This window comes from Hypanus sabinus, chromosome 2 (genome assembly GCF_030144855.1).
Source record: "Hypanus sabinus isolate sHypSab1 chromosome 2, sHypSab1.hap1, whole genome shotgun sequence".
NCBI lineage: Eukaryota > Metazoa > Chordata > Chondrichthyes > Myliobatiformes > Dasyatidae > Hypanus > Hypanus sabinus.
The window spans coordinates 119685613-119697869 of record NC_082707.1 but is presented as its reverse complement, the minus strand read 5'-3'; positions in this window follow the sequence as shown (position 1 = coordinate 119697869).

Here is a 12257-nt window from a genome sequence, read left to right as displayed (position 1 = left end):
AATGTCAACCATGGTTGGCTTTTACAGTTGATGGTCAACAATTTTAGTAGACAAGGCTACCACGGTGACTTCACAATAGCCCCAGTGTCTACCAAATGGTGTTGAGATAACATCTATGAGACTTTACGGGTACTGACTATGTGGATGATATCCTAATTGCCTCCGAGTCTGCAGATCAGCATGAACGTGATGTACTCTGGCTGCTCGATTATCTAGTGAAGGGGTACAATACAAATTTGGACAAGGCACAAATGCAACAAGAGGAATTGATCAACTTGGGACAGAAAATCTGCCAAGACAAATGAGAAATCACTGAAGATAGTACAAAGGCTGTTACGTCAGCACCACCACCTACAACAGTCCAACCACTTCAATCATCTCTGGGTTTGTGTAACCACAACAGAGCATGGGTTGATTCATATGCTGAAATTGCTCAACCCCTCACTGATCTGCTGAAAGGCAGCAAGCATTCCCACGATTCTGTGACTCTTAATGTAGAACAGAAGCTTTTTCAAACCTTGAAGTTGATACTAAGTGCACCTGCATTAGGAATCCCTGATATGGGAAGACCATTTACCCTGTATGTGGCTACATGGCAACAGTTTTAACTGAAGAACATGAAGTCCAACGGCATCCTTTTGGATATTACTCTGCCAAGTTGGACAATGTAGCATTAGGATGAGGTTCACGCCTACAAGTGTTGCAAACAATTTATTTGGCAGTCAGGACTGTTTCTAACACCATGTTAGAACAGATTTTAACTGTCTGACGTCCACACTCAGTATACACTTTACTGACTACAAACAGGGTTTCTCAAGTGACAGCTTTTGGTGGTCCAAGTGGTTCACTGTTCTTGAAGCGCCTAATATCATCATCCAACAAGCAAGTCCTGCAAATCCAGCCACAATGTTGTCAGTGGACATGGAGGACTATGATGATCATGACTGCAAGAACCATAACATGCCAAGAAGATGCAAGTTACCATAAAGAAGTGCCTTTGTTGAACTCAGATCTGGTTCTGTATATTAATGACTCCTCAACCATTGTGGGAGGAATTCGAATGGCTGGTTGGGCTGTTGTCACAGAACATGAAGTGCTGGCCTCAGGAAGCATGGCTCCTGGCACCTATGCACAAAGGGCAGAACTGAAAACTTTGATTGCAGCCTGTAAGCCAGTAGAAGGAAGATCAGCTAACATCTACACTTATTCTTGATATAGTTTAGGAGTTGTTCATGACTTTGGAAATTTATGGAGACAGAGGATTTCTTACAGCCGTGGGAACTCCAGTAATCAGAATCAGAATCAGACTTTAATCGCCAAGTACCTGTGCACATACAAGGAATTTACTTCTGGCAGATGTTGTCTCTCTGCTCATAACAATAATAATGATAAATATAAATGAAAATATAGATTATACATACAGGTAGTGCAATCCAAGTAATAGTTAGCTGACAGCTAACCGACAGTTAACTGTTCAGCAAAGTGACCGCAGTAGGGAAAAAACTTCTCCAGTGCCTATTAGTCTTAGTCTGGAGGGATCTGAAGCGCCTACCAGACGGAAGCAGTTCAAACAGACCGTGCGCAGGATGGAAGGAGTCCTTTATGATGTTCCCCGCCCTCTTCTTCAACCTGGAAGAGTACAGGTCCACAATAGAGGGCAGGGAGGCTCCAATGATGCGCTCGGCAGTCCTCACTGTGCGCTGTAGTCTGGTTCTATCCTGCTTGGTGGCGGCTCCAAACCACAGTGATGGAGGTGCACAGGACAGAACTGGTACAAGAACTCATGGAAGCCATGCAACTATCATCAGAAGTTACAGTATTAAAATGTAAAGTCACTCTAAAATAGCCACAATGGAAAACCGTAGAAATAATTCACAGACAAAACTGTAAAAAGGGCAGCAAAATAAGGAATAAACAAAATTGAAGAAATGGATGAAAACCCAATAACTGAAACCATGGAAACCAAATTGAACACTGTGTCACAGATGAATGTGTAAGATAGTCAAGAAATGCAAGATCAGTGCTCAAATGAAGAAAGTGGCACTGGATGGAAAATGATGGGCTAATGAATGACGATGGAGTATGGAGATATGGCACTTGTCACAGACTGGTGGCGTCAGTTGAGCTGCTTCCTTACCTGGCACAGCAGATACACCCCTTAACACACATTCTCCCAGTGATAGTGGAATCCAAAGATAAGGATGCAAATTCAACAAACAGTTCAGAGATGTATGACATGCCAGAAAACAAACCCTGGAACAACAGAGAAGCTAACTCAACTAAGTACTCCTGCCCCACCTGGTCCAGCTTTACATCTACAAGTGGACTACATTACCAAAGTGCCTCAAATATTCAAATGTCTTAATAATAGTGCGTTAATTTTCAGAATGGGTGGAAGCCATCCCAGCAGGAAAGATACTGCCACAGATACAGTTATAACTCTGATTAAGGACTATACGCCAAGATGGGGATGGCCATGCCTCATTGACTCTGACCAGGGAACACATTTCACTGGAAATGTTTGTCAAGAATTATGTCAAGTGACGAACATGGAATGGTCTTTCATTGTCAACATTATCCAATCATCAAGACAAGTTGAAAGAATGAATGACATAATCAAACAACGGCTGACTAAATCACGAGGAAGGGGTACCATAGCCTCCAGCTCTTTCTCTGGTTTAATGCAACATCAGGGCAACCTCAAACAGGAAAACAAAACTGACTCTGTTTGAGGTGGTGGCGCGGCACCCCATGTCACTAGTGAGAACTCTCAACCTCGGGGAGGCTGATAAATATGTTAAGTCAGATAGGTTAGCTGATTATTGTGTAAAACTAATACAAGCTGTTCAGTCTGCTTCCCAACAGGTTTCTGCTGCTTGGAGTGGTCCATAGGAAGGAGGCCAGAGGGTCAATCAGGGTTCTGGTTCGAGGGTCAACAGCCAATCAGTGGTCCGGGTTGAAGAATAAAGGCCAGCTGGAACTCAGTATCAAGATCTGAAGGTGGATCAAGGTCTGAGGGTTGCTCAGAGGACTGGATAGTGGCCTGAAGGTCAATCAGAGGTCTGGATTTAGGCCTGAACACAGATCCAAACTCGGGTTGATCGAGGTCAGAATTGAGGCCTGAGGATCAATCAGAGCTCTGGATTGAAATCCAGTTTGGGCTGAGCGGAGCTCTGGATCGAGGCCCAAAGGCTGGATCAGGCCCAAAGGTCGTTCGGAGGTCCGGATCAAAACCCAATGGTCAATCAGAGAATCAGACTGAGGCCCGAAGGTGGATCGGAGATCAGGATCAAGGTCCAAACGTGGATCAGAGGTCTGGATTTAGGCTTGAGGGTCAATTAGAGGGTCGGATTGTGGATTAGTCCACGAGATTGAGACTTGATGGTCAATCGGAGATCCAGATTGAGTTCGGAAGGTCGAATGGAGGTCTAATTTCAAGGCTAGAAGGTCAAATAGCGGTCCAGATTGAGGCATGAAGGTGGAACAGAAGCCGATTGAGGTTTGAATTTGGACTAGAACCTGGAGTCGAGACTTGAAGGTTGATCGAAGGTTGGGATCAAAGCTTGAAGGTTGACTCAGGCTGCTTGGAGGCCCGGGTTGATGTCCAAAGGCCAATCGGAGGTCTGGATTGAGGCTTGAAGGTCGATCGGAGGTTTGGAACGTGTATCAGAACTTGGCATTAAGATTCGAGGTTTGATCAGAGGTTGGAATTGAGGCCCGAGGATTGATTGAAGCTCTGGTTTTAAATCCAAAGGTCAGCTCGGGCTGACCAGAGCACTGGATCGAGGCTTGAGGGTCAACAGGAGCTGAAAGATCTATTGGAGGTCCGCATTGAGGCCTGAGTGCTGATCAGAGGTCGGGATTGAGCCCTGAAGTTCAATCTGAAGTCTGGGCGTTGATTGGGGATCCAGTTTGAGGCCTAGGTGTTGATTGAAGGTCCGGATCAAAGCCTGAGGTTTCATCGGAGATCTGCATCAAGGCTCAAAGGTCGACCGGAGGTCTGGATCAAAGCTTGAAAGTGGATCAGAGATCCAGATTGAGGGTCAAGGATTGAATGGAAGTTCTGATCAAGGCCCAGGTGTGGATCAGAGCTTGGGATCAAAAGTTGACAGTTTATCAGAGATCAGGAGCAAAACACAAAAGTTGACAGTCCAATCAAGGCCGAAGAGTTCATTGGAGGTTCAGATTGAGGCCTGAAGATGGATTGCAGGTCAGGACTGATGTCCAAATGTGGATTGGTGGTCCAGATTTAGGCCTGAGGGTCGCTTGGAAGTTCAGATGAGGTCTGAATATAGATTAGGGCTCGGAATCGAGTCTTGAGGGTTGACCGGATGTCTGGATCGAAAACCAAACGTTGACTTGGGCGGATTGATTGGAGATCTGGATCAAGGCCCGAAGGTCGCATGGAGGTTCACTTCAAGGCCAGAAGGTCAAACTGAAGTCTAGATTGAGGCCTGAAGGCAGATCAGAGGGCAGGACTGAGGTCTGAATTTGGATTAGAGTTTAAGATTGAAACTCAAGGCTTGATTGGAGATCTGGATCAAAACCTGATGGTCAACTCTGGCTGATCGGAGGCTCTGGATCAAGGCCTGGGGGCTGATCGGAGGTCCAGATCAGGACTCAATGGTCAAAAGGAGGTCCAGATTGAGGCCTGATGGTCAAGCGGTACACTGGATCAAAGTTCAAGGTCAACTGAAGCCCAATAATCAAACAAAGGTCCAGATTGAGGTTAGAATGTGGATTAAGTTCCAACGGTCAATCGGAGGCCCGAACATGGATTAGAGATGGGATAGCGACTCGAGAGTTGATCGAGGCCTGAGATCAATTGGAGCTCTGGGTTGAGGCCCAGGGGACAGGGGAGGGGTTGATCAGAGGTCAATCGGAGGTTCGGATCGAGACCCAATGATCAAACAGAGATCTGGTTCGAGGCTTGATGGTCAAGCAGAGCCCTAGATTGAGGCCCAGGGGTGGGCTGAAGACCGAAAGTCTCTCAGAGGACCACATCAAGGCCTGAGGATGGGTTGGAGGTTTGGACTGAGGCCCAGGGGGGATGATCAGAGGTCCATGTAGAGGCCCAATGGTCAATCGGTCCAGATCAAGGCCTGAAATGTGGATTCAATGCTGAGGGTCAATCAGAGGTCCAGATCGTCCCAGAATAGGGATCAGAGCTGGGATTATGACTCAGGGGTTGAGCGAGGCCTGACGATCAATCGGAGCTCAGGATAGAGGCCTGGGGCCGTGGGGGGGTGGGGAGGAGGTGATCAGAGGCTCCATGGTCAATTGGATGTCTTGACTGATGCTTGTTTGGAGATCTGGATCGAAGCCAGAAGGGCACTCAGTAGTCTAGATCAAGGCCCAAAGGTCTGAATGTCAATCCAAGTTCTGGATCGAGGACTGGGTGTCGATCGAAGCCAGAAGGTTGACCAGAGGTTCATATTGAGGCAGAAAGGCCAATTGGAGGTCCAGATCAAGGCATATTCGTCTCGATCTGAAGCACCGATTGATCTTCAAGCATGATCCAGACATCCAAATGACCAATTGGCCTCAAAGCGGACCTCCAATCTACCTTCGGGCTTCAATTGACCCCTGGGCCTCAGTTCAGACCTGCGATCGACCATTGAACTTCAAACAGGACCTCCAATCAGCCTCAGGGCCTTGTTCTGGTCTCCAATTGATCCTCAAGCCTTGATCCAGACCTCTGGTTAGCACTCAGGCCTTGATCTGGCCCTCCAATTGGCCTGAGTTGACCTTCAGGTTTTGAACCTGAGCTCCAATCAGCCCTCAATTCTCGATCTAGACCTCCAATCAATCCTTGGGCCTCAATTCGACCTCCTATACACATTCAGGCCTCAATCTGGACCATCGTTCGACCATTAGGTAATCCAGAACTCCATTCAATGATCAGGTGTCTATCTGACCTTCAATCAGGTGTTCCGATCGATTCTCAAGCTCAGATCCGGACCACCTATTGACCTTCAGGCCTCGATCCAGACCTCCAATCAACATTTGGGCCTTGATCCAACCTCTAAGCAATCTTCATGTGGATCGGAGCCTGGAGCTCGATCCATGGTCTGGGGGTCGAATGGATAACCACAGTAAGGTTGCTTAGAAGTCTGGATCGAGGATGTGTGGATTGAGTACAAAAGGTTGATTAGAGGTCCGGACCAAAGCCTGAATGTGGATCGGAGGTCCGGATTGAGACCCAAGGATCAATCGGAGGTTGGGATCGATAATCGAGAGTCTGGATCGGGGCCCCGAAGGTGGATTGGACATCTGGATCAAGGCCCAAAGGTGAGCTGTACATCCAGATCGGGGCCCGAAGATAGATCGGAGGTTTGGATTAGAGACTGAAGGTGGATCTTACGTCCGGATCAGGGCCTGACGGTGGATTGGAGGTTCAGATCAGGGCCCAAAGGTGGATCAGAAGTCGGGATCGAGGCTCTAAGATGGGTTGGAGGTTCAGATCGCGGCCCAAGCATTGGTCATAGATCTGGTTTGAGGCCTGATCGGAGGTCTGATCCTAGGGGCAATCAGGGATGCAGATCGACGATGGGTGGTTGATTGGGAATCCAGTTGATGAATGAAGTCTGACTGATCCCGACTCGAGGGTTAAGGGTCCATCAGGAGTTCAGATCGAAGCACGAAGGTTGATCAGGGATCCAGATGAAGGTGCAAAGGCCAATCGATGGTCTGGATTAAGGCCCAAATGTTGATTGTAAGTCCAGAAGTCGAGGACCAATGGCCAGAGCCTGGATCTGCGAATTTCTGCGAGATTGCTGTGAATCCACTGGAGACCGAAGGAAATTACTTATCCTGGATTTAGAGGACTGTGTTTGTATGTTCAGTGGGAGAAAGAAACAGGGCTTGGTTACTTGGTATGTTCTGTTTTGTTGTTCTCTGTTGAGTAATGTGAGTGTTCTATATTGGAGACACTTGCGAGCTGTCCCTAGGGCATCTTTGGATGTGTTGGTTGTTAACACAAATAACACATTTCACTGTATGTTTCGACATACACATGATAAATAAGTACATCTAAATGTAAATCTGAACCTGACCAGAGAATCTGAGGACAGCACAGGCTACTGTAGATGTAAATTTTAACCTCAATACTCCATCTGTAAATGTGAAAAATTGCTCAGGTGTTCTGTTCTCAAGAAGCTCTTCATATCCAATCCTGCTAATTTTAGCCTAATCAGTCTATTCTGAATGAGCAAAGTGATGGAAATGCTATTGACAGTTATCAAACAACACTTGCTCTCCAATAACCTGCTTCACCAATACAAAAACTGAAAATGTCAGAATCCTTCAAATACACAGAGCTGGTAACAGAGCTGATCTTTCAGTCAAAGGACCAAACACAGACTGAAGAGCTTCAGTACAGAGGTGAGTTGAGAGAGAACGCCCTTGACGTCCAACTTAGCATGGCATCAAGAAGCCCTAGTAGAACTGAGGTTAAGAGGAAAGCATTAAAGTGGCTGCACTACATAAGATGGTTTTTAAGAGGTAACACATTGCAACCCGAGTTCCCTAGGGCAGAGTCTTTGTTCCAAAGATCTTCAATTGCTTGATCAAAAGTGGGATTAGCTTAGACAGGCATCTTTGTTGGCACAGATCAATTGAGCTGAAGGGTCTGTTTCCATTATGTATGACTCAATCATTGACGTTTCTTCCATTATAAGGCCTGAAGTGGCCAGTTTGCTTGATGCCTGCACAATGATCAGCTCCACTCTGAAAATGAAGCAGGCTGCCCGATCCAGACACAGAAATGTAGAAATACAAGCAGGAGTAGGCCATTCAGCCCCTCAAGCCTGCTCCACCATTTAACATGATCACAGCTGATCTTTGAGCTCCATATCATATTCCTGCTCTCGCTCCATACTTGCGTGCAGATGTCTATCTGTCTTCTCAATATATTCAGTGACTTCATCTCCACAGCCCTCTGTGGTATAGAGTTCCACAGACTCAACTTCCTCTGAGTGAAGCAATTTCTCTTCTTGAGGTAATGTGACCAAAACTGCATGCACGTGTCCTTAAAACTCCGTACTCCTGTGATAAAACTTCAAGCATAGATGTCCCTTTGTATATCAACAATTCCCAATTTATCACCATTTAAGCGCTATTTTTGTTGGAGGTAACAACTCATCCACCCACTTTGTACTGCATGTTATGTAGTTTTCCATTCACATGTCTAAAATGCCACAAAGCCCTGTCGCATCTTTCTCACAAATGCACCTCGGTCTGTGTGTCAGCCATCTAATAGTATCAGCTTCTGCTCCTGTTCCACGTTATCGAATTCAAGTTGGGATCCAAGCATCCCAGCACTTTGACACCATTCAGGCATGGTGAGGCAAGTGGGAAGTAATGTTCATGCCAGATTCTGTCTCTTCAGTAGAGAGTCTAAGCCCCTACTGTTGATATTCAATTATATTATTGGTGCAAGTGCTGAGCATCATGAAGGAGTAGCAATGCAGATTACCGAGCAGGGATACAGGCCCATCGGCCCATGAGCCAGTCCTCATCGGAGGATCAGAGGTGGAGAGGGTCAGCAAATTTAAATTCCTCGGTGTTATTATTTCAGAGAACTCGTCCTGGGCCCAGCACGTAAGTGCAAATACAAAAAGTACAGCAGTGCCTCTGCTTCCTTAGGAGTTTGTGTAGATTTGGCACGATATCCAAAACTTTGACAAACTTCTATAGATGTGCAGTGGAGAGTATATTGACTGGCTGGATCATAGCCTGCTATGGAAACACTAATGCCATTGAACGGAAAATGCTACAGAAAGTAATGGAAACAGTCCAGTCCATCATGGGTAAAGCCCTCCCTTCCAATAAGCACATCTACATGAAGCTTTGCCATCCATCATCAGGGACTCCACCAATCAGGATATGCTCTCTTCTTGCTACTTCCACTAGGAAGAAGGTACAGGAGCCTCAGGACTCACACCAGCAGGTTCAGGAATAATTATTATCCCTCAACCATCAAGCTCTTGAACCAAAGGGGATAACTTCACTCGCCCCATTACTGAACTGTTCCTATAATCTACAGACTCATTTTCAAGGACTCTTTATCTCATGTTCTCAAAATGTTGTGATGGAAAATAACTGGTTCTTTGAGTCTCAACAGTGGAGGCCTGGACACACACAGTTTTAATAATAAGGAATTTATTATTAAAGGGGAAATCGGGTCAACACAAGCAACTATAATACACAGGAAGCGGTGTGGGGACAGGGTACAGTTACACATACAAAGAACAAGGGAAAAGCACTACGACAGCTATCCCCCTTGAACTTGGTTAGCTGTGGCTCCCTTACCAGGACAAACGATAGACCTTCCCAAACATAAATCAATGCACTTACCTTCAATGAGGTGTAAGAAAAAGGCTGAACCAGGTACATGTCTCACCTTTTATAGCATGGAGCTGGGCGAGATAATCCAATTAAGGTGACCAATAATTTAAGTGTGCATTGATTAGTTGGGAGGGACCAAATGTTGATTGGCATGTGGTGTGTCCTCTGACCAGCCAGGTGGCAGTGCATCTGTCACGTGGCTGGTATCTCTGGATGCACAATATTTATTGGTTATTTATTTATTTTTACTTTCGTTTTGTGTTTGCACAGTTTGTTGTCATTTACATACAGGTTGAAATGTCCAAATTGGCATGGTCTTTCATTATTATTATTCTATTATGAAGTTACTGAGTATGCCCATGAGAAAATGAATCTCAGGTTTATATATGGTGACATACATGTACTTTGATAATAAATTTACATTGAACTTTAAGTAGTCATAGTTGAAGTAGACTTGACAAGATGTGGCAATTAATCCTCAAAATATCATTAGCTACAGACCAGCATTAGATCTATTTTAGTTTTACAGCTGTGGACCAACCATTGCTCTGAACAAGAAATTTTTACTCGACCTGCAAATTGTGCAGCACTTTAATTTCCTTAGCCAGAGAGTGGTGAATCTGTGGAATTTGTTGGCATAGGCAGCTGTGGAGACCAAGTCATTGGGTATATTTAAAGCAGAGGTTGGTAACTTCTTGACTACTTGGGGCGAGAAAGGATATGGGGAGAAGATTGGGGCTGAGAGGGAAAATGGGTCAGCCTTGATGAAATGGCAGAGCAGACTTAATGGGCCAAATTGCCTAATTCTGCTGTGACATCTAATGGTCTTATAAATAGAACATTAGAGTACAGTACAGGTCTCTTGCCCCACAATATTGTGCCAATCTTTTAACCTATTCTAAGATCAATCTAACCCTTCCCTCTGACATCACCCTGCATTTTTCTATCATCCATGTGCCTAAGGGTTTCTTGAATGTCCCAACGTATCTGCCTTTACCACCACCCCTAGCTAGACGCTCCATAAAAAACTTACCTCCGACATACTCCCATACTTTCCTTAAAATTATGCTACTGATATTAGCCATTTCTGCCTTAAGTGCTTAATGATTGCCACGGCCTCGGATGGTTGAACAGCCTGTCCCCATGCTCTATAACTCTAAACATTGTGGTTACAAGAACAGGTTAGAGGCAGGATATTCTCCGGTGAGTAATCTTCTGTCATTTCAAACCTATACAGCCATTACAATGCAGAAGTCAGGAACATGAATACTAGAATTCCCCATTCATCTGTTGAGTGCTCAGCCAACAAAACTCAGGCTCACCTTCATTCAGGAAGATTGGTTGTGGATTTTGAAGTTGGTTAACTCTTCTCCGATTTGTGCCAATCACTCTTTAATTCAATTTAAAATTGTACATTGTTACTATTTGACAAAGGAAAGACTGTCTAAAATGTTTCCTAATGTTGATAGTCAGTGTGACAAATGTAAAACCAAGACAGCCACATTGACACAAATGTTTTGGTCGTGTTCTGTACTGAAACATTTTTGCAAGTCTATTTTCTCTACAATTTCTAAAGTTTTAAACATGAATTTACAAACTAATAAATTGACAGTTTTATTTGGTATAATCCCTCAATATATTCATGGTATTTCTCCATCAGACCAACATGTAATTGCATTTGTTGCATTAATGGCCAGAAGGGCTATTTTGTTGAAATGGAAAGATGTTTCTGCTCCTACTTTGATGCAATGGTTCTCTCAGGTGATGCTATGTCTTAGTTTGGAGAAAATTAGAAGTCGAACTTTTGATCCTCGATTTGATTTTGAGAAAAGGTGGGGTTCATTCGCCCGCTACTATCACCTGATTTCAGTTAATTAATATGGTTTCCTTCCGATTTTTCTTTAAATGGATTTGAGTTGACTGATTGATTTTTTTTAATGGAAGCTTGTATGATGTATAGCGCCGGGGTTGTGCTCTCAATGGTTTTTTTTCAGTTAGTAGGGGTTCTTTTTAGTTAGTTTTTTTCCCTCTTTTCCTTTCAAAAAAATATTAACACTTTATTTTTTTATCATTATTGATATATTGCTTAGCTCTGTTAATCAGTTATTTGCTAATTTAATTGCTTATTGTACATAATGACATATTGACTTAATGTATCATTTTTTGTTAATCTTCAATAATAATTAATAAAAAAAAGATTTAAAAATGAAATGAAAGAAAACAGAAGCCTGTTAATGGGAAGCTCATATACCTTAGACACACAAACCATTCAATACTAGCACATCTTGGCTGAAATGTGCACCATCAACAAAACGTTAGGTAATTTCTTGCCTCTGCTGCGCCAATAGCCTTTTCCTATAAACCCCAACCTCTAACACCAACTGGGGCGAATGCTACTTGCTGCAGACTTCCCTTCAGGCAAGGCACCATCCTTAATTATCCACCACCGTCAGTGTGTCAAAATCGTAGAATTCCCACCTTAAAAGTACACTGGGAGCACCTTCACCAACACTTTCTCAGAGGCAGTAAGAGTGCACCGCATGGGGGATGCTCAGAAAACTGAGCAAGTATCAACACCCTTGCAGCACACACAAAATGCTGGAGGAACTCAACATCTTGTATAAAAATGAATAAACTGGCAGGTGACATCCTCTGCACAGCACCATCCAGAGACAGAGAAGCAGCTTCAGCGGTAGGTTGCTGTCAATGCAATGCTCCTCAGACAGGATGATTACTCCCCAACGCCATTCGGCTCTACAATTCAACCACCAGGGGCAAGAAATGTTAAAGTGCCGGGGTTAGGACTGAGCTTAAGTTACCACTCAATGCACTTTAGTAAACTATTTAAGAACTTTTTAAAAGCTATTTATTAATGCTTTTTGGGAGGGTGATTTTAGATGCATATCATA